This window comes from Zonotrichia leucophrys, chromosome 1A (genome assembly GCF_028769735.1).
Source record: "Zonotrichia leucophrys gambelii isolate GWCS_2022_RI chromosome 1A, RI_Zleu_2.0, whole genome shotgun sequence".
Taxonomy (NCBI): Eukaryota; Metazoa; Chordata; class Aves; order Passeriformes; family Passerellidae; genus Zonotrichia; species Zonotrichia leucophrys.
In genome coordinates this window covers 20,882,419-20,904,233 of record NC_088170.1, presented here as the reverse complement: position 1 = coordinate 20,904,233, position 21,815 = coordinate 20,882,419, and the positions used below count along the sequence as shown (strand labels likewise).

The 21,815-nt window shown below is 37.6% G+C and overlaps 1 protein-coding gene across 2 annotated transcripts in view; it reads left to right on the top strand.

The window, feature by feature from the left end:
* The window catches only part of TAFA2 (TAFA chemokine like family member 2), a 185,423-nt gene that overhangs the window by 139,457 nt on the left and 24,151 nt on the right, over nt 1-21,815 (top strand). The window lies entirely within an intron of this gene.

Genomic DNA, 21,815 nt, shown 5'->3' with positions numbered 1-21,815 from the left:
GATATAGACATTTCTTCTTCCACCTAAGTAACCATTAGAGAGCTGCATGCTCCCTCATTTTCCTTCGGTTGAGCTGAGTGGGCCCGATTGGAGGTGATGCCATTCTTTGGGGACATAAGATACGTGGTTTGAGCTACAGAGGGCACCAAATTCAGGTCTCCCAGTTCCACTCTGGGGGTTCTAATATAAGGGGTAAGCAGATGCAGTACTGTTTTGTCTTCAGTTTGCACTTTTTTGAAGTACCTGTACTGTAATGTTTGTTGAGGGATCTGACCCTGCTGATGAATTCACCTTCTGGTTGTGTGGACCTGTCAAAGGTCAGAAGAGTTGCTCTGCATATTCCCAGGTTTTTTACTGGAATTAGAAAATAAAATGTCCAATATTTAAATAAGGGAAGTTGCAGACATTAAGAAGAATGTGTGTGGATGCCTTGGAAGCTGCCATGTGAGACTGGAAACTGGTGGGTAGGGTCTGTCAAAATATCAGATGGACACATCCACTCATGTATTATTTTTCTGTAAGTCCTGCTTCATGCAAAAACTCTTTTGTCATATTCGCTGTCTCAAACATGGACCATCTTATCTCTTGTAGAAGTTTGGCCCAGAGATAAATTCTTTTAAATGAGAGTGCTTTGTGTGCAGCTTTCACTAATCTAATTCTAACTGTAATTAATGTTTAAATATAGAAACAAAGGAAGATAATAGTTATTTTAGCAGGCATAGGGAAGAAAGATATTAGATGTTCTTATCTAACTTGAGCCTGATTTGAAAGTTTCAGTCATCAGGATCAGAACCTAATCCAAAAATTGCCATTTCCTTGAAGATAAAATAGAACAGTCAGTCAAAAACTTTTGTATCAGTATCTGTCACTGCAATCTAAAATGTTAATGCCATATCTGTTAGAATTCAGGAGATAACATTCCTTGGCCTTTTGCCAGGATCAAAAGGGAAGAAGAATCTCTTATTGCTAAGGTGCCAGTAGGTCTGGTGGTTCACTGGGACATGGGTGCAGAAATCATTGCAATAGCAGAGTTGTGCCTATTTCTTCCCTGTGCTGTCAGGTCCATCACAGCAAGTGTCTGCCTTCCTTTTTACCCCATTCCCACCCTCACCTTGGCCCTGCAACTTGTCTGTCCTTGAAGCAGCCATGGAGGGACAAGTTCCTGCATTGCAATGATGCATCATGCATTTTGCCTTAGACTGATCACTTAAAAATATTTCTATTCATATTTGGCAAGTAGTATGGTTTCTTGAGGTTTTTCTGAGAAAAGGAAAAGGACAGGGGTTTTTTTTGGGCCTGGTCTTGTAATCCCTATGCAAATTTTTACTAACTTGCCACAAGTAAGTACACAGGGTAATTTTCTTAAATGCATTAGGAATTTGATATTGTAGAGTAAAGAAGATGATTGCAAAAAATATAATATTCTTGTAAAAGTTTTAGAGTTGATTTTACAGTTTCAAATTCCAAACTTTTTAATATTTTCATTTATAGTAATGCTATCTTCCTTTAGAAAACTATCCTACCAATCCAATGTTTCTTTAGCCAATTTCTGTTTCAGAAGATTAAACTTTCCTATACTTCTTTGTTAGGAAAATATTGTGAGATCTTAGGACTGAAAAAAACACTGATAATATGCTTATTCTTCTGTTATTTGTTCCTGTCATGAGTAAATGTTGACATTTCCCTAATACTGGAATCAGACCCACTTTTCCAGTTTTATATTCTTGCTCCTCAATTCCTCCAGAAGAGTTTTTATGTGTACTGAGTAATACATTCTTCTAGACTTCTTTATCCTTATGCCTAGGAAAACAGTGATTGCATTTGCATGCCACAGTTTCTACTAAAATCATAAAAATAGTATGAAATAAATTGTTGCACAGTATTCTCACTTGAATCTGTGGATCAGAATTTTTTTCTTAACTTTTTAAGTGCTCAATTAATGTGGCACATAGTAATGTATATTTTGTTAGCCTTTCCATATTTAAAATATTATTTTCTGGGCTTGCAGTTATATTCTTAATTTTTCATTTGCCTAAATGTATATCATGTTATAAAGAATGTCTTAAATAAAGATGTTAGATGTAGCTGTGATCAGGAAGGAAAAGAAGGACTGCTTAGTGACCTGGAGACGCCTGTCATACATCATGGAGCAGGTGCTGTGCCACAGCAGGCCATGGCATTGCTGCACTTGCCTGTGCCCCCTCTCCAGACCCTGCCCTCTTTCTGAAACCAGTTTTACTCATTGAGTGTACTGGCTGTGCTGTCTTTTAAGAGGATCCTTCCAGTACAGATATTTAATATAGGAGGTGTAAACAGGACAATTGTTACAAAATTTTAAAGGTAAATATCATATGAATTTACACAAGTATACTTTTTGAGGAAATTTTCTGTCTCTATATAAATACTTAATTCTGGTAACAAAAGTCTACTGAGTTACTCTGAGAATGTGAATACTGATGTGCAGGAAAGCTCTGCAAGTACTTATGGTTGAAGTTTCCAGCCTTGGAATTGGACGTGAGATGTAGAAAAGGCTGTGTTTGGATCTTCTGATGGCTTTAGAGCCAACGGTTGGATTATCTTGCGATATACTGGATGGGCATGACAAGTTTATATCCAAGACCCTGAAATCAGCTTTCTGTGGTAGAGAAATCAAGCAGATTTTTCTCCACTAGTGTGATAATTTAGTTTTTTCCTGTCTTTTTTCCTTGAAGAAATACATCTGGGAATATCCAACAAGAATGTAATTGAAAAGAAAATCTGATTAATTTACAGTTTCCTTTACATTATATTTGTTCAAAATTTAACATTTTAAGATCATATAATCCTTATAAATCAAATATAATGAGTCAGTATCATGTTACAATTACAGTCTGATCCTTAACAGTATGTGTGTGGAACTAGATGATCTCTAAGGTCCCTTACACCATGTGTAAAATGAGTGTAATAGCAGGATTAGAACCAATTCTATCTTCAAAGTCAACATCTGCTTTCCTGTATGGAGGACATGTATATTGTATTGCCAGTATTAAGTTTTTTGCACTGTCCCTTGGGCTTTCCAACACACATTCCATACAATCAACAATGTTCCATATGTGTGCTGGTGCCTGCTGCATACCCCATGATCCAGCTCAAAGGATTTCACATACTTAGATTGTTTGGTTTGTGCCTGAAAAAGCACATCCCATGTACAGATTATTTCTATAACATTCAGGGCATAGGTTAATCTAATTTTGATTTGTATTAATTTTCTGCTGCTGATGTATAAAGACTGTGCCCTTCTCTCTTGACGCTCTTCACTGAATTTACTCAACAACAGTGTTAGTAATTGCTTGTACAATGTCATATTTTAGAACAGCTGTTCTTTAGTCATACAGGTGCCAAGGAAACATTCAGAAGCAGTCAGCTGTTCTGGGAAGTATCCATAGAAAAATATTTTCCTTGTTTTGGTTTGCGGTTTATAAACTTTCTTTCTGAGCAAAAAATTGAGTTGTGTTCATTGTGGAGCTTAGGGAATTTACTCTTTTAAGGCTCACTGGGGCAGTCTTCCTCTGCAATAGTGAGTTAGAATCATAGAATGATAGAAGTTTTTAGGTGGGAAAAGGCCTTTGAGGTTGTGAGTCCAGCATAAAGGACTCAGTGCAAATTTGTAAAATTTGTAAAATTTTAATCATTTTAGAAGACAATGTATGTTTATATGCATATGCGTGTAAGAGTTATGAGAGACTTGGATGAAAGAGGAAAATGCAAGGTCATCAGTGCTGAAATAGCTTACGTGGACCATTTTAGTTTTTTAAGTGCTTATCATTTATTTATGGGAGTTTCACAAAATAGTGGTGATTTTCAAAACTAACTGAAAACTCAGGGAATTTTCCACAACATCTAGTTTTAGGCATCTCTTCTAGATTCTCTGGAACAGTCTTCAGAGCTCATTCCTTTCAAAAAGTGAGAGCTCAAGATTTAAGTGTAAGTGTGAGTTTTTCCCTGAATTCCTATATCAAATAATTTACAAAATGTGGGACAGCTTCTGGAACTTTTGGAAAGCCTCTTAGAAGGAGGACTTGGTTTAGATGTTGTTCCTTCATCTGCCTAAAAGCTCTTCTCCTCTATCAGGGTCATAATGTCTGCATAAAATTCTAAAGGTCTTATTTTATTTCTAATTTTCAAAAAGAGTCTCATTTTGCAGTTCAGAAGCCAGTGAAATCTGGTTTGTGACAGATTTATTTATATCTGTGTATTATTCTGCAAATGTCATTCTGTTGTTCAAAAAAAAGGTTTAGCTGTTAAACCTGGATTTTATATTTGTTTAATTTTTCCATGTTGAGCAAAAATACACAGAATCAGAGAATTGTTGATGTGGGAAGGGACCTCTGGAGATCATCCAGGTTCACCTGGAGCAGGCTACACAGGATAGTGTCCAGGCAGGTCTTGAATATCTCCAGAGAAGGAGGCTCCACAACCTCTGCACAGCCTGTTCCAATGGTCTGATTTAACTAAAAGTTTTAGAGAGATGCCTCTGCCTGAATTAAGGTGCAAATGAGATCATACCTTGAAGTCAATACTATGGATTTTATTTAACAGTAAATATGAGGTAGAGACAGAGAGATAGAAAGAAATAATAAAAGGTGGAGGGGGGAGGGGGATGGGTGGGAGACAAAAATAGTGACAGAGGGACAGATTAAGTAGAAAATGTCACCATTCCATGGTACCTGATGGTGTCATTGAGCCTCTTTGACTTTCTTGGTGGTGAGGGTTCCCTAAAACAGAGTTCATTGGATTAATACCTGTTCAGGCAAGGTGGGAACGCCCAGGTGACTCTCCTGGGGGAGACAGGTTTGCCACTGTCTCTTGCAACAGACTCTGGATCTGTTGTGCCACTTTGGTCATGTGTAGTCCCCTGGTGCAAAAAAATCCTTCATAACAATGTTTAAGCCATTAACTATAGTATTTCAGTCTCTCACACACTCACAGGAAAGCAGTGTTTCATCAGATTCACACTGAATTTCCTGCTTCAGTTTCTGTTTGTTGCCCCTTGTCCTGGCACTGGGCACCACTGAAGAGTCCGGCCTCGTTCTCCTGGCAGCAGCCCTTAAGATATTTGCGTGCATGCAGAGAAAGTCTGGAAGAACTGTTACATTTGCAAAGAAATAGTAGTGGAATTCTGACCATCCTTTGGGAGTGTGGAAGTACCATGTAACTGCAGCCAAGGAAAACCCACTTCTGTACTTAGATGGCAGCAAAACCATATCATGCTAACTGAGGGATGGGCACTTGCTTGGGGGTTCAGATGACAGAAAGCAGGAAAATCATAAAAGAGCAGTCTGCCTTGTGCAACTCTCTTTTACCAGGCTGAGCAAGAATTCTGTCTGTAATGATGACGAGGCTGAGGCAGGAGCTGCCAAATATGTCTTGTTCTTTTTCCCCCATAGATTTGTATAACTCTTGTACTCAATTTTTTCTCAAGTAAATGCAGTAGACTTAGAATTCCTTTTTGCAAAATACTTCTGGCTTCAATATCAAGTGCCCTTGAATGACTAAAGTATAAACCTGAATGTGTGTGTTATTTTGAGTGAATGCAGAGCTGCAGGAAGGATATACACAATAAAAGTATTCCGTTAAGACCAACAGAAATCTTGGGTGCATTGTGCCATTGTATTTTTAGGTGCAAGTTATTAGAATTGCTTCAGCTGAGTCTATGCTCCAGAGCTGTGCATGAGAGGAGAGCTGCCTGAATTACTGAGAAGGTCAGAATTGTTCTGGATCCAGGTTTTGAACCCAAAGCTATGGATGTGTCTGATGAATGGGGAGCAAGCATGAATCACTTCAGCCTATCTTAGTTCTATCTCAGTGAATAGAACTGATCATAGAAAAGACCAAAACCATCATTAGATTCCTTCAGTGAGCTGAAAGACTGAGGAAAAACCAAAGTTTTAAAAATCAGACAGATAGCAGAAAGTATTGTACCTGTTAAAAACATAATGAAGATATTTATTATGTAAACAACTTATTTAAAACTTTGTTCAGTTTTGTTCTATTATGTAATATGCTACTGATAGAAAAAAGATATTACTAGTGCTAAACTTTCATCTAAGATGCATTGGCATGTGTCAGATTAACTGTGGAGATTCTGTGAAATGGAGCCCAGAAGGTGTGCTAACTGCTACACACCGCAGAGTGGAAAGTAAATATATATCCAGTGAGTGAATATTGAGAAAAGAAGCATCTGGAAGAAATGGGAATTTTGGATTCTTAATTGCCTCATTCACCCCAGAACATCTGCCAGAGATATTAAGAGCAAAAATGACTACATGTGAGAGAAGATAAAAGTTTAAATAAGGAAGGAGGAAGAGTAATTTTGTGCCATCTTGTTACGCTGCTGAGCACTGTGCATATGAAAGTTGTTTAAATATCTTTTTTTTCCTGTTAGTTTTGGTTAAAAATTGTCTTAGGAGAGTTAAAATACTGTTTCCTCTGTCTGTGTTTATGTTTTAAAAACCTTTGAAAATCCAGAAAACCTCAGCAATGAAAAGTAAATGGTCCATATTTTCTCCCTTATTGTAACAAAACATTGCATGCTAGATAGGTGTGTTACAGAAGACAAAGGGCATCCTGCAAATGTTGTGCCCTGGAAACATCTGAGAAAAGAATCAACCTTTTATCCTCCTTAGGCCACTCCTGTTCATCTATTGTTTAGATGATCACCAGTCCTGGAAATGTCTCCTGGGGAATTGCAGGAATGAAGTGCACTCAGGCCTCTGCCTAATGTTGGGGAAGAAGATGGGATTGGACACAAACAGCTAAAAGTGGGGAAATAAGAGGAGCCCCATTACACAGGGCTCAGTGGTCCTAGCTCATGACTTTCATGACATTTCTGTTTTTGCCCTGCAAATTGCAAGATGCATTTTATGCAAAGAGATTTGAGGACAGAACACACATTTCCACCTTTCTGTCACAACAACACTGTCATTAGATTTTCCTGGGTTTGCTCTGAAAGACATCTCGCAAAGAGGAACATGACTGAGGAAAAGAGCATAGCCACCGGACTGGGGGGGTTGTGTATTCTCCTTCACGAGTGTGCAATAAAGTAAATTGTTCAGTACTTTTCTCCAAGTGCTATAGAAAAAAAAAAGATTTTTTTATTTTAAAATTACTGATGTAATTTTAAATTTTCTTTCAAAAAAACTCAGAAAAGCAAACTAAAAGGATCACTGTGTATTGTTGACTATAAAAATGCCATACTCTAGAACAGCTGTTTGTTGAAGAGTTGTAGAAGTATCAAAAAATGTTCAGAATCAGTCAGCTATTATTGGAAACAACAAAGCACAAAAATATTTTGATTAGTTTGGTCTAAGGCCTACCTTGATAGGATATAAACAAGTTTGGTTTGTGTTAAAGGTCTTTAGAACTGAGATGCTTCATATTTTTTTCTGAAAGTGAGAGCAAAACTCCGTTAAAATACTCTGAATGGCCTATGAAAATCATACTCTTATTTTTGCAGTACATGTGATTTATTTCATCACAGGCAACATTTTAGCCTCATTATTTTTTCATCTTTCTGAAATAAACAGTGCTAGTCTGTTTAGACAATAGGACACTATTGACAGTAATTACTGAAAGTATTTTTAAAAATAATGATTTTGCTGGAGGAAATATATTTCTCAACTGTAATTCTTGTTTCTATTTTCAAATACGAATTAGCCTAATGAACATTTTTAACCTAGATATGCAATAAATCCTGTGAAGAGCTCCCATTTAAAACTGTCATACTAAATAATGGTGTATGGGAAAAAAAAAAAAGTAAAAGGTCCCACTAATCAGATTATTTTTGCCTGCCAGAAAAGCTCTCCTAAAATCTATCTTTAGAACAGATCTGTAGGAGTGATTATAAACTAATTTGCTTTTCTGCTGGGTGCTAGGACTACAACAGTCTACACTTAAGCAGCATAATGACCCACACTAAAAATGTAGGAAAATGCCAAATTATGGCTTATCCTAATAGTCATTGTAAGAGAGAGGTGTTAAACTATAAAATATCACTCAATTTTTCATAACAATAATCATTAGGGGGTAACAATTTCAGTATTTTTAATGGAGTTTTTATGCTTTTTTGGCATTTATTTTTTACTTTATTTTATTGAAAAATCTCCTAGGTTTATGCATAGCAATTATGAATAATCAAAGGAAAGACAGATGGGAAAATGAGATTTCTTTCTTACAGACAACCTGGAGAAAAATGCAGAAATGATACTTTAGAGCTGGGATTTAGAAGGTTCAGATTTTGTGTATTTTTGTGTCCCTTTATTAACACAATGAAGAAATAAATATGTGATGTGTTTTAAATCCAGGATGTCTGAGTCCTCTAAGTTTATCTCTCTTTTTTTCTTTTTTCTTTGCTCTTTAAACAGAACTTTGAAAATCAGTCTTGATTTTCTACTATCATAACTAGTAAAGTTTTAAAAGATCCTAAAATAAAAACTAGGGGAGTATGTTTCTTCCTCTGACTCAAGTTTTGACCTGCACATGACTCCTCTGCTGTGTTCTGGCAAATGTCATAGATCTTAAAACCCAACTTTACCGAGGACAATAAATCAGTGGATGTATTTTAGCTTGGTTTAGTTATACATATATATTATGACTGTTAAAGTAGACATGGTCATTACAGAGCACTGATGTCTGCTAGGGCTGTTCCAGTATTGTGTCGATGTCAGATTCCAATGAGGGCAGTCTCACAGATGAAATGACTAATCAGGGACCAAGTAATATCTTTCCTGATGTAGCTGCTTCCCTTAAGGAGGGATCTAATCTTGCACCCTTAAGATTTGGGTGATACCTTCTGGAGGTGCTTCTTTAGCTGCATTGATCATATAGGGATGTCCAGCTTAGATTAGCCACTGTGGACATCCAGTGTGTGCTGATGGGTCTTTGGTTTTGTACAAAATAGTTGATACCCCACTCTCATTATTGTAATAATACTACAGTAAATGATGCTATAAAGATTCAGAAAGTGAATGAAAATGTCAAGATGCATTGCTATGTTAAAACATTGGATGCTTCTACCTGGAGACCCTGGTATATCCTTGATATGTGTGTTTATCTCAGTATGCTTATGTGCAGTACTTGAGAAAAAATAATCAGGGACAAAATTCCAGCAAATCTTTCCAGTCAGCAGGTTTGGACACTGCTATGCACGGCTTTTGGGACTCTGAACCATGCACGAACCGCAGAAATTTGGTTTCTGTTCTATCAGATGACAATGTATATTCATGTAATAGAAGTCGGTGTGCTGCTTGCTGGACTCTAGAAACAACTGTATGAGAAAGGAAATGTGAATGAACATGTGGCTCCCTTGGAGAGATGAGGCAGAGGATCAGAAATAACCAGATTACATCTATGTTATGCACCATGTTCATTAAAGTAAGAATCCAAGTGAAGAGCAAAACAAATATCAGAGTGGTTGTGTGTGAAATAAAAGATTCACAGTTCCCATGTTTACTTTTTTTGTTTTTCCTTAGAAATTATAGGTGCCCAGTCAACATAGAATTCCTAGACAAGGCATCACTTCCCCGTAAAGAATTAGGTGTTAAAACAAGGCGTTTCCCACTGGAGTTGGGAAATGCTGGCTCATTCTGCTGCATCTTCAGTTTCTGATTTCTTCATATTTTTATTTTGTTTTACAATGATCTGCTAACTACAGCTGCACCTGAACGATATGTGCTAGGATTATTCTGAAGATTTCCCTGACTTGTGAGCCCTGTAAAGATAAAACTCCTGCTAGATTTGTGTGTGTGATCAGACAAGGTGTCTCATGAATGGCATTTTGTCAAATCCTCTGGTGTATTCCCTTGCTGTTCAGCTTTTAAGGTGGTGATTTGAAGGGGAAGACAATTTTTTTCCGAGTTTTGTGACAGTCTTCCACGGGCTAAAGAAGATTACACTTGGCTCCCTTCACAGCATACCAGTGCTGTGGACCTGGACAGTTATTTAACAGTATGTACTTTTTCTAGTGTGCATTTTAGAACTAAAGCGGTAAAAATATTTTGTTTTGAGTCAGTGTAGATATTTGTAAGGAATTGTGGATAGTCAGTTATTTCCCCATTACAGTTTCATCTAACCTTGGAAAGAGTCACAGCTCTATGGATATTTATAAACAGTCTGCTGTCATTTCTGACACATTTTTAGACCCTGGCAGACAAATACACTGCACTACAATGTATTGTGCGTGGCATTCAGCTTTGCACTCGGGACTTTGAAAGACTCAAACCAGCCCACAGATAACAACTGCGACCCAATCTCTCAGTTGTTCCACTGAAACACACACTTCAGTGCAACGTGAGGTCTGAGGTTTTGAGGTTCTAATGTTGACCACTGTGAGGAAATTCCTACATTAAAGTAGCAAAAAGATCAAAGAATATGCACTCATAAAAATGTATGAAGCCAGTAGTGGATGCTATAATGTGCAGTAGGTAATTTGTCTGTCTTCCTTGCAAGTTCCTATTGGCAAGAGTTGCATTAAAACTCAAGCATTAATTATTTTTGTTTTAGATTTCATATCTCCCTGAGAGACAACCACTCTCCTTTCCCCCTTTTGCACTTTCACAATGGTGGGAAAGATGTGAATGCTGTGGATGCTTCTTTGGACTCTCCCTTTGGCATGACCAGTCTCTGGCACAGACATAACATCTTGGACAGGGCCTCATTCCTGGCACCTGCAGAAGCAATGCTCTGGCTCTTGTGGGAGAATGATGGATCTGGGTGTTGGGTAGCATGGCCAAGGAGGAGCTGTGGGAGCTGGACCTGTTTGGATGCTTGCCTTGAGCAGCAGTTCCTTCACCAGCCCTTTCTGCAGGAGCAGCGCAGCACCACGGGCTTCGCTCTGCTCCATGGCAGGAGACAGAGCTGCTTGGCTGGTCTGTGAGTCTCATATTCAATGCAGGAGACTTGACTTCTCTGGGGTAATAGAAAGTTAGTTTACTAATAATTTGCACTTATTTTGCTCCAGGTGTGCAGTCCCAAAAAACTCATGTCCAAGAGGTGCCCAGCAAACTCTGCTGTGCTCTGTACTTGTGTCCCAGAAGTGGTCTAGCTCCACAAGGTGCCTGGCTTATTTTGTGGATAGGCAGGAAGAAGTATCCTGAGGTGGCTTGGTATGGCCTCTTACATCCCTGTGTGCAATGTATGAGCTTCCATAAAGATACAGGATTAAGATGCCAAACATGAAACCAAATATTCATTGTCTGAAAATGTCCCTGAATAATCATGATTTTTTTGGTCCATATTGTTGTTTTAAATAGGTTTTTTTGAAGGTGTGAATTATTTCAGCTGCTTTTGTTACATATAGTTGTTAAAAACCACACTTCTGGAGTTCTGGGTTCTGTGATATTTTTGCAGCTTCTGATTTTGGGTAGCTATGAGGGTGGTGTGTATGTTTCCTATCAACAGCCTCTGTTAACAAGAGTTCCTTCAGAAACAAATGCCAGGGAGTCTGCGAGGAGCATCTTAAAAGGTATGTTTTCAACAAGAAGACATGTCTGAAAGTATTGTCTACTGGGACTCCTTGGGCAAAAATATTCTTCATAGCACTACTCTGAATGGCCCTCCTGGCAGTTTCTCCTCTTTTACGTGGCTTGTTGGAATGTGTTTTTTTTTCCTCTGTCTTGAGGAATAGTCAGCGTCTTCCCAGGCCATCCAGTTTCAATTCATAGACTCTGTCTAGATCCTTATTGATTAATCATACCCATGGTTCAGAGACTTGCTATTTATATGGAATCAACAATGCAGAGGGAAGGTTGTAGCAGGGGAGATCACTCCAAAGGAAGGCATTTCACAGTACTAGACATGTGCCTTGTTAGCAGTTTTTTTCTAAAGGCCTGGGTTAAGTTTCCCTCCTGACTCTACACTTCAAAGAGCTTGCCTGGGGCTCTAAAGAAGCAAGCTGAAACTTAAAATTAAGATCTTTCTTTCAGACAGTGAACTGTGCACTGGGACATCCCATGGAGTTTCTCTTAATGCCTATGGAGGAGTTTGAAGGACGGTTGTGAAGTCCTGGAAGGCAGGGTTGCAAAAAAGGAAAAAGATAAAAATAAAGAAGCAGTTATATAGTTGTCAGGAAGGTGAATGTGCATATATGTGCCTATGGTTTGTGGGAGGAATATTCCAAAGTGTATTTGATAATTTCCTTTAGCTGACTGATTAAGTAAAAATGCATTACAGAGCTGCAAGCTGGAATGTAATGTATTATAAAAATTCGAGAATTAAAGAAACTTTAAATTAATGCATTCTATCCAGTCATGAAAATAGATAAGGTGAAGAAAAACAAAATCAAGCCAAACAACAAACCAAAAAATTAAACACACCATCTAAAACTATGTGTAAAATAAAGAGCCAAAGAGATAGTGATCAAGGCAAGCAAGCAAGCAAAAATCTTACAGAGCTTTTAAAAGGTGGAATTTAAAAAAATAAATGCTTTTTATAGATACTATGTTAAATTTCATCACATATTTATGTGATGAATGTAAACACACATACAAGAGTTAAAAGATATTTTCAGTGCCTTGTGGTATGTTTTCACGCAAAAAGTGAGTGCAGAGCTCTAAATAAATACCTTTCTGAATAGAAGAGGGATTGTGAGCGACTCAGTATTCTGATTATCATCTTTGGAAAGATTTTGCACAATGGCAATCTTTACATTTGTAGAATTTTCAGAACTTTACCTTGACTTCACTATCTGGTTTCTATCAGGAGTGCTTCTGTTATAGCAAGTTTTATCAGATTGATAGATCCTCAGTACAGATATTAAACAAGTGATGTTCATATTTGCCATCAGGAAAAAAAAATTGGGCTGCTTAATTTGGAAATCATGGCTTTCTCTTTACTCTTCTTTATTTGGTAGGATTTATTAGATTTTCAACATAAATTTGGTGTACTCTTGCTTTTCAAAGCTTGAAAAGTCTTAGCATAGGCTGAATAAAGGGTGCTAAGCATATTTTTTTGAAAAGTGAAGTAGAACATGAATACTTTGATAATGAAATTCTTGTTGACATGTTTAAATATGAATTGACCATCTTAAAACTGAGGTCTTTTAACTACAAGAAAAGTGGAGAAGGTCTTTTTTCAAGTGAGGGATAGTTTCAAACTGAAATAGAATAGATTTAGGTTAGATATTGAGAAAATATTCTTTACCATGAGGGTGACGCACTGAGAAGCTGCGGGTGCCCCATCTGTAGAAATGTTTAAGGATTGGATGGAACTCTGAGCAACCTGCTCTAGGAGAAGGTGTCTCTGTCCACAGCAGAGAGGTTGGAACTAAATGATCTTTAAGGTCCCTTTCAACCTAGGCCATTTTAAGATTCTGTGAAAGTAGCTTCTGGACCTTAATAAATGAAGATCTTAATTGCAGAAGAAAGATCACACATAAGCAGTTAGATGTGTGTTGCAATGGAACTATAATGCAAGGACACAGCTGCGCCTTTCTTTGGGGAAATCATATTTCCCCTTCCCTGGGCTTCGGCTGCTGTCTCCGTAGAGGCACCTCTAAGTGCTTGAGATACTTTTTGATAAGGATGAAAAGGCTGCAAGCAGGCAGTTCAAAAGCACTGCTGAATACACCTCTCCACCTTGTTGCACTAATCCTGTTCCATAGAAACTACCACACACAATATTTTTCTCAAGGCACTTCTTAGAGTGAAGATATTGTGCCAGAGGGTTATGCAAATACAGGGAGGTAGAAAGCAATTTTTTTTTTCTTCCTGTATCCCTGATAACATGTTAATTTGTCATCTCTACAATGTGACAATTTAGGTCAGCTAGAAAGAAAAGAAAATCAATGATGAGAGTCATCTAGGGGAACAGGAAATATATTCCCCATAATTGTGTAAATGACCAGCTTCTGACTCTCTGAGGCTGAGGAGAAAATGTGGGGGTTTTTGGTTTCTGCCAAAGGCTGAAGGCTGTGCTGAGACATGTGCTACTGCTTCTTGCTGAGTCGAGATATTTGGCAGAAGGCCCAAAGAGAGAGTATGAGAGAATAAAAAGTCTTTGCGCCAAATGTTCTTTTGAGTGCCTGAAAGCTGGATTAGTCTTTTTTCTCTGTGAAATCATATAATTAGTAATCTCAAGCATCAGCCTGGTAATTTGCAAAATGTCTGCACGCTTTAATATATCGTTTGCTTAACATGTTTGATAACAACCTCAGAGATACTTGGGCTTTTGACTTGTAGTATTTATAAACTGCACCTCGCCCTGAGTGTTTTTCTACCAGTCCTACACAAACTTTCTCACAGATTGTGTCAGCTCCCAGCTGCTGGAGAAGAAATGTGGGAAGCATCTCATCTGCAAAAAGCAAAGTGGCTGCATTTCTGTCCCATAAAGAAACACGCAGCCTTTGCTTCTGTCATCATCCTCTCATCCACAGCCTGGCAAATGGGGTGGCTGTGGTGGAGCAGCTCCTCCCTGCACCTGCAGTGGGAGGTGGGGTAGGACACAGCAGGCAGGCTGCAGCCAGGGAGCCCATCCTGAGGTGAGGACTGACTGGGATAATGTGCAGAAGCTTTTTCTGCTCCTCTTCCAGTGGGTGGGCATGTGCAGAGCTGGGAACCCCCAAAATGATTGCTGCTTGTGATCTTGTCTCTGAATGCTTTGTGCTTTTGTGAACCTAGAGATTACCCAATTTCAAAATTAAAAAGTCGGTCCTAGGGAGGGCAGCACTCTAGGCTGAGTGGGGTCATATGGAAAAGAGGAAATTATTCTTCAGGGTACCTGAAAATTGGTTGTGTTTTGAATTCCTATTTCTTTGGCTAAAACCTTGGTATGCAGTAATAATTTGTAGCCATTGCCATAAAAAGGTACTGACTTTTCTGAAAGAGAGGAGGTAAGATTGTTTAAGACTGGCTCACTCCTGCCAGAGGACTGACTGAATACAATTAGCCTCAGAAAGGCTGGGAGATGCCTGTGGGCTATCCAGGTCCAAGAGATGCTGCATGAAGTGCTCCATCTGTAGTTTTTGTTTATGAGAACAGCTGGGACTATGCCAGCTTACTGCTTTATTCCAGTAAGTCTTTTCTTCTTGTAGTGGAGCTATCTCAGCAGTCCGTTTCAGTGCATAGATTTTGCTATGAGAATATCTGAGGCTAAATCTCACAGATTCATTAGTGAGCTCTTCTCAAGGGAATGCTTATATTGTAGTTTTTCCTTGATGTTTTTCCAAAAGGGAAGATGTCTTCCCATACAGATGGCTGTAAATGACGGCTGGCAGACAAACTGATGGATGAGATTTTTCTTTGGCACCATGCAGAAGATTATGCTTGGCAGTGTGACTGTGGCAAACCATTCATTAGTTCAGGTTTTAAAGGCTACTGGAGATGCTGTGTGCATAGCATTGTCATATGAACTCTGCTCATCCTCCTTCACCCAAGTGGACTAATTGGGTTAATTGAGGGGTAGAGGAGCTGGGCCAGCATCTGCAGAATAAACACTTATCAAGAATGACTCTTGTTATTTTAAAATTATTCTCTCAGGAGAGAAAAAATCATGTTGAATCCAAGAAGCCTGGGAGGAGCTGCTGTTAGCAGTATTTTCTCTGTGTGTGTTGCCTACAAGTGGCACTGCGAAATATTTCAAGCAATCAGCTATGGATTTTTAGTAATTCACCTGAAAACATCTCCCAAGATGCTAGAGACATCAGAGCAAAAGAGAAATGAAAAACAATGCTGTACTTTTAACCTAAAATTGATTCTCCACTGGTCCAAGTACAGTATTCTCTGTCTGGAATTTTCAGTGCCCAAAGTGAACAAGTGATTTTAAGAACTGTAGGTGAGGTACAATGCATGGGAACGTGAATACAGTAAACAGGACCTGTCATAAGGTGTGTTTGTAGGATTTTCAGAAATAATTGTATGGGAATATATAATATATACACTGATGAGGGTTGCCTCTCAGTGCCTCTTCTCAAAGCTGAACAGGTTCAGCTCCTCCAGCTTTTTCTTGCAAGAGAGATGCTCCAGTTCCTTACTCATCTTTGTATGATCCACTCCATGTCTCTCTTGCACTGAGGAGCCCAGAGCTGGGCACAGCGCTCCAGATGTGCCTCCCTGGGGTGGGGTAGAGGGTCAGGATCACCTCCCTTGGCCTGGCAATGCACCCCAGGATGCCATTGGCCTTCTTGGCCACAAGGAAACACAGCTGGCTCCTGACAGTTTGTATAGACACGATGTACATAAGTATCTGGAGCGAGGCTGCCAAAAGGACAGAGCCCCACTGTGGTCCCTTCCAACCTTACCCATTCTATGATTCTGTGATAGTGTACAATAGGATAGCAAAAAATTAGCATTTTTGTCCTGCTGTTACTATAGTACAACCCCACATGTCATCTGAAAATAAAGCAACATGAATGCCTTTCCTGAGATGCACCACAACTGTGTCATGCCTCATTGTCACCACTGAGGACACAGGAATTACTGCTGTGTCTGTAATTGATTTTTCTGTTCACTGGCCAAACAAGGAAAAAAAAACAGCAAAGAAAAAGAAGAACACCAAGTAAGTTTTTAAAAAATAAAAAAAAGCTTTGTTTTTGATAATTTTCCCAATTAAAAAAAATAATAAGATTTTCAAACAAATTAAAAATGTGCAAAATGAAATTTAAAAGAAAACGCTTGTGGATACAATTTTTTTTGATTTTGTTTTATTTAATAATCTTAATTCACCACAGTTTTCACGTCTAGACTATATATCATCATTTGTTCAATCATTGCAAGAGGTGCTGCAAATTCAATCATCAGAATAAATATCTCAGTTGCAAATCCAGATGTTACCTTTATCGGAAAAAAAATAAATTACTCTGTCATTGACATTCTGGTCCAAAAACCACCTATCAAAGCAAAAACATTGAGTTCAAAGGGTTTTGAATTTGATCTTTAGAGGTAATGTTCACTAAGATTGCTGCTGATGTACATCTACCAGTGCTGCTTTGGGAGTTAGGCATCTTTTCCCAATGTCTGTGCTGCCAGTTCTCTCTTCAGCCCATGAAATGGAGCTGAAATGGAGTTGTGCTTTGTTTTGTGTTCACAAAAGAAAGCTGAAGCTTGTGTTCCCAAAATCTTGGCTGCTTTTTTTCCCAACTGCACTAATGGCTGGTCAAATCAAAGATTTCATCCCTAACAAAAAGTGTCACATTTCTTGTGTCCTCACATCACAGAACTGCAGTAATGTCAGAACCATTGCTGGTAGAGTAGAAACAAACTACGTTCAAGGTTTTCCCTAACAGCTGTTACATGGATATTATAGAAAATATTGCAGAATGTTAAAATTAATTGAATGAAGAAATTAGATAGTGTATTTGTTTTCATATATCTTATTCTGACATTTAAAGAGCAAGTTAGATGGAAATCCTGACGTGGCAGTGGTTATATAAAATTTTGATTGCTTAGAAATGGCAGCTACCAACACTTATTAAAATATTGAAAAAATGCAACAGTATTGTGTGAGAGTGTGTGTTTTGTGTGTGTGCAGGAGATTTTGCAAGTTTATTTGTATCCTTCCTCTCTACAGTGACACATTTAGACTGATATGACATACTGAAATTGCTGAAGTGTAGCAGAAAAATAACCTACATTTGTTTTCCTTGTCAATCAGTATGAACAAAGCAAATAAACTATGTGAACAAGAAAACCCTCTTTCTTATCTCTGTTCATTTAATAGTAGGGCAGTGATCTAGAGCCCATTCTGGAATAGTGGTATATTATTACCAGTAATTTTATTTATTTTACCAATAACATCCAATCACTCATTTGTTTGAATATTGTGGTACAGAATAGTGACTAATCACTTAGGAAAATGGATGAAGTAAGTTGACAATATCCTGAAATACTGTCTATTTTTCCTTACAGATTATTATTTAAAAGATTCATTCCATAATAAGCATTAATGTGGATATGCTTTACATGAATAAAAAGTGCATATGTACCTACTTTGAAATCACATGTACGTACTTTGAAAGACCGCGTTACCGTAGCACTTCATATGGGAAATCTTCCTTATCATACCCAAGATGACAAAAAGTCTAAAGTGTATAAAACATTAGATGCAATGCAGATTGAGAATCATGGCTAACTGTAATTTCCATTTTTCTGTTTATTGTTAATGCTTCTTTTCTCGCCTATAGCATAGACTCAAACAAATAAAGTTTGCAGATTTTAAATACTCCTGTGACCTCCAAAAAATTACCTGGAATAGAATGAAATAAGATACATTTATTTCATGTAAGATTACAGAGCTGCAGTTCCTGCAAGCTGATATAGGAACTGGTTTCTGCAGGAGTTAATCAGGTATCTATGGTTGCCATCCCCTTCCTCTTCCCTTTGGCTGGAAATGCTTCTCACTGGTCTCTGCACTCTTGTTGTAGGAGCTAAACTGGTAGAGAACTAACCCTAAAAGAAGGGAAATTTTTCTTCCAGTCCAAATCCCTGGCTTACCATCTTCACTATCAAATGACAGTGTTCATGCAAGCAGGGGATGAAAGAATGCTGGACAAGACACAAGGGATCTTTTTCTTCCAGTAGCTCTTAGTCATTAGATGAATTTAACTGTATCACCCAGCTGTGCTGCTGTCTTTGCAGAGAGCATACAATAGGGCCTTTTTGATTTTTCCCTGTTATTTATATGTGCCTACTGCAATGATGGGGATCCTGAAGATAGAAACATAATAAAGCTGTGACTTTATTTTTTTAGTTCTTGGCAACATGATTTCTTCTTCTTTGTTAATGGCCAGTGTATGTGTTGATGCATGATCTGTGCAACTTGCAGGAAAGAAAAGATGCAAATGACTGAGCAGATGGGTGACAGAAATGAACATCAATGTTTAAGTGTTGAGATTAGGAAAGGTGATCATGGTGAATGCTGCTATTCAGAAGATTTTCTTGATTTAATGCAAGGTTCGCATTCCTACACTAAATACCTTATATTTATATTTTTGAGTTGAATTACAAAATAGCAATGTAGAGAGATTCCCTGGGGTAATCTTCCCACAGAAGTAGAGGAGTAAGGGTCGTAACTCAGAGTGAGATGCACTTTGCCAATGTAACTGAAATTTTATTCACCTGAAGGAAAGAAATATAAAGGTTCCTTCCTACCATGAAGGAAAAAGAAAAGTTTTATCTAAAATGAAGACTAGTAATTGTTTAGTTATATTTTTTCCAGGATCACTGAAGTTTCTAGTTCTGATTTAGGAGATAGGTATTGATGATTTCTCTACAAGAAAAAAGTCTGTAAAAGTGGCAAGTTAATTACAGCATATGCCATTAATGGGTCAGATAGGGTTATTCCTGTTTTCCAAGCTCCAATCTCATGATACACTGTTAGATCTTCTGGAACATAATTTATATTTATATTATGTTATGTACAATCATTAGGAAAACTTTGCAACCTGTACACATAAAGACCTCAGAGTCTCTTTCTTCAGTCCCTCTCCACACTGCTTGCATTAGCAGCAAGTGAAATACTTTTGCAGTGGTTTTGAATAACTAATTTCTGGGGGATTACAGAAATGACATTTGGTTCTTCAAACAATTTCTGCAAAGCAAGCAGCCTACTTTGAAATCTGTGCTAGGATGAAAAGAAACAAAACCAAAATGTGAATCACCCAAAGTATTATCCTCCTTTTGTGGAATGATCCAGTGGCTTAATGAGGTTAATTTGTTTTAGATTGTGGGGAATTCTTTATCTACTGCATAGAAGGTTTAATTTCACATGGATGTGACAGAACCTGTACTTGCTGCACTGGAACTTAATTATTTGATAGCATAAGGACCTGAAATCCCTACTTTTCCTCTCAAGGAATCTTCATGGCATTTTCTAGATGGCAAATAGAAACTAGAGGATGGTTAGCTAAGATTTCTCAATGTTTGAAATATCTTTGTATATTTTTCTAAGATGCTATGCTTTATACCCAGAAAATTTCAAAGCATCTTTATTAAAGATCCCCCAAATAGTATTGAAAGTATGTGGTTATTTTTTGTTCTCTTCCATTTTTCATATGTATTTTGACCCTTTGAAATGCTTTTCTTTATTGTACATGAATATGAATGCTTCATTTCATTGCAATCCTTTTCCAGAAGTCTTACAATGCTTATTACTACAAAGGAGGCATTCAAAATTTTTGTCTCTGTGTGAAAATTTCCCTCACAGAATTTTACAATATCTCTTTTAACTGGTTTCCATTCCTGATAGCTAATTTTGTACATGGTATTTGTTTTCCCTTAGTGGCTGTATTACGGTGTTTGTGTAGACACTCTAAAGCAGTATAAAGTTATATGATAAGAGAGTGAGGACACAAAATTTCAGGATGACTGATATACTGAATACAAATGAAAACTAATTTAGTGAAAAAAGTAAGGGGTTTTAAGTTCTTATCCTACCACTAAATTTACTTTCTTTTGTAGATTCAGTGTCTAGGGTTTTTTATGTACCTTTCATAAAATGAAATTTAGTGAATTTTTGTTAGGATAAGTGGATTTAAGATATGTAATTGCTATCAAAATTAAAGCTAATGTGAATCTGCAAAAGTGGGATATGTTTGTTCTACTATATATTATACATGCCCAATATATCCTAGGATAATTTTTTTTTTCTTATTCACAAATAAAGAACTTCACAAGCATTTTATTAAGAAAAACATGAATGTATTTATTTAAATTGCTTTATTGTCATATATACCAGTGGAATTGTTTGGAAAAGAATTAAAAGTAATTTTTAGGGCAGCCGGTGCTAGTAGCTGTAAAAATATTTGCTCAATGTCATTAAAGGTATAAAATAACAGAGATTGCAAAGTTCAGGCAGATTGTAGGAATTACTTTCCTTATCCTCTATTGAATTAAAAATTACAGTTGTAAAGTGAAGAAAATCAGTGTTTGTGTATAAAGAGATTTTTTCCTCCTAGATTTTTGATTTAAATGTAATATTTCAGCATATAAAAATATGAAGGATCATAGGTCAATTGCTTGCATTGTGTTATATAATTTCAGCTGTAGCACAGCGTGATGTGGTTGAGTATAATCAAACCTGACATGGTACAATACATTGAGTGATGACAAAGACCACAGACTGTTCACTGGAATTTGTTATACTGAAAAATGCATAATTCCCCAATGAAATGTTTAGCAGTTTATGTTTTGTTGATGAAGACCCAGAGTGTAATTGCTATCTGTGGGTTTTGCCTCTAGGAAATTCACGGGTCCGTAGCCTACATCAAGTTTTGTTCCTTCCTCAGGCCTTTTAGGAGCTGACACTGTGAAATAACAACAGGGTGAATCTAGACATCAGTGTTGGTCTCCTGTTCTTAGGGCTTTTTCCTTGTAGAAGCTCTTGTTTATTGTTTGACATCAGTGATATTAAAGTTTGCTGAAGTATTCAGTACACAAGCTTTGCATAAAGCACACAAAAAATTAAATAGCTGCAGAACTAAGGGACGCATATTGCTTCACATAATTAGTATTCCTGCCCATACACGGTTGAAGGTCAATATCAGCTAAAGTTCAGATTTTTTTGTCTCTTTCTTCTGATGGTAATGAGCTATCCTCAGGAATATCTGGCCTTGTATAAGCAACTGCTGAAAGTTCAGTTAAAACATTTTCCAAACTCCAGATCCTTTGGTAACTGGCTGCTGAACCAGAAAGGGTGTTTTGGTAGCTCTCCTCTTACCAGATTGGTCCTCTTATTGGACTCAGTTAGAGCAGCATGAATGGAAGTGATAGGTACAGATATGGAACAATGAGGATTTTCCAGTTGCCTCCTTTGTTTGAAAGATTTGGGTCCCCATGTTCCCAAACTAA